General features: G+C 43.2%; 1 long non-coding RNA gene across 6 annotated transcripts; it reads right to left on the bottom strand.

The window, feature by feature from the left end:
* Nucleotides 1-481: 481 nt before the first annotated feature.
* On the bottom strand, nt 482-3,951 carry LOC125513528 (uncharacterized). 6 transcript variants are annotated; one of them, XR_007285972.2, is made up of 5 exons: nt 3,483-3,950; nt 3,314-3,405; nt 3,126-3,228; nt 1,130-2,806; nt 482-1,027 (listed from the first exon to the last, which is right to left on the bottom strand). It is a non-coding gene; the product is annotated as an uncharacterized LOC125513528 (long non-coding RNA). The 6 variants fall into 6 exon arrangements; XR_007285975.2 differs by having other exon boundaries at nt 1,130-1,231; nt 2,724-2,806; nt 3,126-3,405; nt 3,483-3,945; XR_007285977.2 differs by having other exon boundaries at nt 1,130-2,356; nt 2,724-3,405; nt 3,483-3,951.
* Nucleotides 3,952-6,089: the final 2,138 nt, after the last annotated feature.

Genomic DNA, 6,089 nt, shown 5'->3' with positions numbered 1-6,089 from the left:
ATATACATATTTATGGCAATGTATATATTATATAATAAACCGGAGCCTCGAATAAAGCGGGGTCTTTGTTCTTTTTACATCACTATGTTGACCCGTTGCACCAAATGGCGCAGAGACCCGCTAAAGCCATGTTGTCGATGAAAATAGTTTCATTTTCCAAGGACATATTCGATATTAGTAGTAGAAAGCCCATGTATTCAACCATACTATATTGAAACTATGTTTATCACGTTGCGAAATCCGAGTTTGGAAAAAAAATATGCATAGCCCGTTGCGCCAAAAAATATTTGTATAACATGACTCATTGCACCAAATAGCGGAGAGTCCCATTTAAAACCATGTACTCGTTAAAATATTTGCATTGTTTCAATAACTGTGTTTGAGCAAATACATACGGTAAGAACTTAGCACAAGTTTAATTGATTGTGTGTTTAAGCTCACATAAAAGGCAAGATGGCAACAACAGAGTACAACTATATCATGTGCAGTAGCAACCAAAGTTAGTTAGCTAATAAATTGTTCGAAGGGAACCAAACATTTCATAGTTTGTCCACATCTCATTCTCCTAGAAAATGAGCCCAGGCGGCCATCAAGGAAAATACATTTGTTTTGATACAACGGTAAGAGAAACGAGTAACCATCGAAGAAACAAAACGTTTAAATTGGTTTTTTTCCAATCATGGAGGAGAGCTGCATGTAAACTTTATAGAAGAAGGCCAGCGTCAAGGAACAACATGTTGACATACTCATCCTGCTCTTAGTTCTGGTCATCAGTCCGGATAATCAACTCCTGACTAACGCCTTTAGCAACAACCACAACAGCATGCCCCCTCTTTATCCTTTCATAGAGGAACTCAAACAGGGTTCAAGCAGCAGTCAACAGCTCGGCTGCTCAGAGTGGCATAAGAATAATGTGGCATGTGCTCCTGCTCATAAGTATGACAAGACATATGTCATTCACAAATCTCACAGCCTCCACATGTGTCGCGTTGATCGCCTGCTAAGCATTCTAGAAAGAGCCTGCACACTGCACTCGACAACGCAGTTCAACATATGAAACTAAGCAACTAATCTATGAAAAAGCATCTGCTTGGCTACTTGGCATCCAACCATAAAAAAGTAAACTCACCAGTGAGAAAAAGAACATAGGGCTTCATGGATCATGACCTTGCTGCTCCTCATGCATCATGTCCATTGGATAGTCTTTTTTCTGAACCACTGTATGAGGGACCTGGAAGAAAGCAAGACAAAAATATAACTCAGTAAATGAAGACTGCATTTTCCAGTAAATTGAGGCCTCATCTTGAAAAGTGCCAAGGCCTGAGGCAGCAACTAATATGTAGAGAATGAAAGAAGCTATCAAAAGTGACCCAAAAAAGGAGAAGGGAAGAAGATTGATAACTGAAAACAAACACTGAGATTTGTAATTTTTGAACTCAAATTGAAATAGTAGGCTAGCTCAGATTCAAATATTATTAGCTCCACAATACTCCAATATGCAACATCCGGATAAATAACCCATAGGATAATCAAATACAAGTTGGTTTGCCATACAAGAAGCATCACCAAGGTTACTAACGCCATCATGACTCTAGCTTTAGCAAAACGCCTAGTTTTTTGTAGAGAATAGTATGAGAAACAAATGAGATGTTTGCTTTGCTGAGAATAAAGAACATCATATGCAATATCCTAGTAAAACGAAGCTATAACTGGCCATCAGTAGATTATTACACAACACAGGAAGTATGTTACAACATGGAAAAAAGCTGAAAAGCATTGTTAAATAGGTTACTGAAGATATATAATCTAGATGCTTAAACAAGATAATGATGTGAAATTACTAAAGACAAAAGCACGGACTATATACATTGGCAATATTGTCCGTACTCCTAAAGAGGTGTCGATTATTTTGAAAGCAACCAAGAACCATTGCCTGCCCTATGCAAGAGAAGGTTGAAGATATAGGTTGGCTGGCAATAAAATAATAACCAGAACAGAACTTGTGCTTTGCAAATACAAAATTTTACTTAAACTGGGGAACAACAAATGGATATTTATTTAAATTGATAATAACCTAGACACGATGATATATTTATGCCATCTGAACACCTTGCCTGGTATAGGACCATAAAACATGCTTTCTACAGCAAATGGATGCTTCATTAAATATGCAGCTTGTCTCTAAAACGTCTTATATTTATGAACAGAGGGAGTATTAACTGATCAAAGCAAACACTTTAGATCCAATAATGAAAGAGTTCCTTCCTTATTGGAGTGTAATGGTTAGATTACATGAGGACCGATATTTTGAAGAAGCTCTGTCAACAAAATTATGCCATACCTTCTATGTAGTAGCCTGCTATGATCAGAAGTTCAGAACCAGTTTGACCAAATGAAATAAATCTCTAGGCCAGAAGTTCAAAGAAATATTAAATTCTTTAATGGCACGGACACACTGCACATAACCTTCAAACAGAAGGAGTATTAACTGATCGAAGCACTGTAACAGGAGAACCACATATATCAAGTTGTCACCAACTTAAGGTTGTATTTACTGAGCATTATATGCCTTCCTATTAAGAAAGCTTTCGATGAAAAAAATGAATAGGCTGACAGGGAGGCATGGTGCTACTGATAGGATATAAGCAATCAGGAGGCTATAGAACATGAAAGCACATATAGAAAGTAGAGCAGCAAGACAAGCAGAGATCATGGCAGCAAACCTTGACGAGGCCCGACGAGCAGAATGGAGATGTAGCAATGAGCTAAACGGAGATTCTGCACGAGATCAGTAAGATGGAACAGCCTGCAAAATAGGAAGGGAAACAAATGGTCAGTAAAGCAGGAAGGAAGGAAAATGAAGCCAGCTCATAAATACATTTATGGGCAGAAACATATATACATAGACGGAACACATAAAGATAAGGAATGCATCTATCAAATACATGGAAACCCAGATCACTGCCAAGTGACAAACATGAAGAAACATTAATAAACAGGTAAAAAAGTGATGTACAAAGCATCAACTTTGCCGTATGGAGTATCCAACTACACATGAACGGTAGTTGAATTCAGAAACTGTATGAAATGTAGCAGCCCACAAGTGAAATGCTAAGGTCACTTACATTGCTTGGATTTGGATGTGCACAACATCATTCTATAGAGATTTTCCCGCACAATATAATTATCAGCTAAGAATCTTGGAAAATGAAGATCCAATCCCATAAGCTAGCAAATCATCAAACAAAATCAGGAAGGGAAATATAGGAGAAATCAAAGGATAATACCATAGCTCCAGAGACATTGACCAAACCTAGGAATTGTACTGTAACTGGCGAGGACGAAAATACCTACAGACATCACCAACGACAACCCTGGCTACTGCAGTCGGCGGCTCAACGTCTCCTACCAACCAAACCAACAAGTGAAACAAGAATGAAAGTACATGAAAAGCGGAGCTGATTTAGGCAAGAGGAACTCACGTGGGGAGGTGAGGGGTGAGGTACTGGTCCTTCTTCGATGCGGCTTAGCGGGGTGACAATGACGGCGCCGTCCGGCACTCTCCCACCCGCATCCGCCGCTCCCCGCTGCTTCCGCCTGCCGCGCCAGGCTCGCTCGAGCCGGCCGCCGCCATGAAGCCTAAGCGACGGGAGATGGTTCTGGGAGGAGGAGAAATGGGAAGGGGAGGTGGGGCTCGACGATGGGAGGGATGCGCGCCGCGGCAGGGGTGCGGGCGAGGAGGAAGAAGAGGTGCGGCGGCTCTGGAGACGAGGAGGAAGGAGGGAGGCGTGCGGCAGCTGTGGTGATTGGGGAAGGGTTTGCCACAATTGCAGGGCGCACGCCTCGCACGAGGGACCCAACGTGCGGCGCTCGCACGTCCAGTTGCCAGCCGTGGATCGGCCACACGAACCCAGCAGCGAGCGAACCCAGCGCAACTGACACCGGCCCCGCCCTTGACACGGTCCCAGCATCAGTGGCCTTCTCAAAAACTAAACAAAAGGCGCCGAACAACCCGGCAAAAAAGGCGAGGGCACCGGACGACCCAGAGAAAAGACGTGTAAGTGGACCCGGTACTGCGTGGAGGTCAGCCTCTGCACGACGCGCGCAGTAGTCAGCCAACTACTCTCTCCAACCCAGCATAATCAAAGTGACATGGATTGCACACATCCTACCAGCTGACATGTAGGACCAGAAGCAATCTGGCCCACCAATCATTGTGTGGTAGGAAGACACGGGTGTGAACGCGTTGGCTCACCCTTTTTCCGCATGCACCCAGAGGAGCGAGCGGGAAGAGAAATCGCGCAGCGCCCACGACTTACGCACGTGACACGGCAGGAGAGGCTGCGCGTGCACCTAAAAAACAGCTACCCAGCCATTAGATCCCGCCCGAGCCCACGGGTCATTGCCCGCTCAACGGCAAGCAACGAGAAAAAAAACCTGTTTGACCAGGATCGGACGAACGAGAATGCTGTAAATCGAGGGAGAACTAGGGAGGCGAGTTGCCCAGCCTCTTTATAGTTTTAAATGTGTGTGCCTACAAAAGTTTCTATTAACAAAGCAATGTTTTGTTAAACCGGTCTATGCAGCCGCACAGATACAAAAAGATATCACTAGAGGGCTTGGTTGTTGTCACACCATAGCTACACCTCGTGATCGGTTTAAACACCACAAAGGGATTTCACTAGGGGGCTTGGTTGTTATCACACTATAGCTACACATTTTGATGGGCGTTAAGCCATAAAGGAAATTATGTGGGGCCAAAGAGAGTGTTGCACAAAGCACAAACTCAAACATGGGCACCCACTGAGCACAGCTTACAAAGTTACTTGGGGGCTCTTTTGGCAAAGCAACAAAGAGTTTGAAAGGACCCTTGTAATTGGCTATCAAGCCACGGCTTGAAAGCCTGGTGTATTCACCTAAAACACCGGGTTAACCTGCCTTCATCAAGTAAGCCACTCCTGTCCAGGTAATCCTGGTATGACCCGCCGAACGTTTGACAAGTCAATCTTATACAGACCCTGAACTTGTCAAAGTTAAAACGATGATTGGTTAATTGAAGGCCCATCTTAAAAGGCTTTGTTAAATGGTTTAACTCAGAGGCCTGGCAGCCCATGAAAAGCCTCGATTTGGAGCCTGGCAGCTCGTAAAAAGCCTCGCATATTTCTTTTTTGAGTCCTATTTGCTAAGTTTTTCGCCTTTATTGAGGTTCATAATATCTTCTGATAAATCGGTGTCCTTGACCAGGCTTGGCTTTCAACTACAAGTTGTCAGTGCATAATCAATTATAAACCGGCGTTCATCACCCCGGTCTGGTTTTGACTAACAAGTTGCTAGTGTTATAAAGAAAACCCGGTGGTTATTATATCCCGGTACGGTTTATTATCATAATCCGGCAAAATAAGGACGGAGTTATCTACGCTCCAGATTGGTGTTTGCACCTTTACCATACAAGCAGTTGGTCATCCAATGAGGTATGTTGCACATATTATTTTTTATACAAAAACTTTGATTATTCATCTAAGTATTGTATATTTGTTGAGCATCATGACCCGTCCAGTGGTAAACCACTAGGATACTTTTCAAGTTCTTGTACCCAGGAACACAACTCGTCATGGGTTATGCATAAATAGATCTCAAAAGGTGGAGCAAGGTTTCACATTATCAAAGCATCACAAAACATGCTCGATGGCATGACAGATAAAGGAGTTTTTGCTATCCTATTACATGAAGCTTCCAAACGGCTCCAATTGAATAGTTGTTTTTAAGCATTGGCACACATAAGCTGGTAAACTGGCTGTCGGTTTAAGATGCTTCGTCTGGATGGTTTGACGGTTGAGGGTCAGTTGGTGCGATCACTTCTTCTTCATCCCTCCCCAGACGCTGGAAATCAACCGTCGACCAATCGATTCCAGTTAAAGCTTGAAACACGGCTTCTTCATGGATAAGGCTGGAGGGGTTAATGTCAGGAGTATAAGTATGCTTACGGATTGGAGGCACAAGTTCTTTGACTTCATGGATTTTGGCAGGCTGTCTCTTCCCTTCAGTGTCATAAGCCGATTGGAAATGAGACAAGTCTGTGTCCTCTGCCA

The sequence above is a fragment of the Triticum urartu genome, chromosome 6A, assembly GCF_056163025.1.
Source record: "Triticum urartu cultivar PI428250 chromosome 6A, HENAU_Tu73, whole genome shotgun sequence".
NCBI classification, from domain to species: Eukaryota; Viridiplantae; Streptophyta; class Magnoliopsida; order Poales; family Poaceae; genus Triticum; species Triticum urartu.
This window is presented reverse-complemented; position numbering and strand designations above follow the sequence as displayed.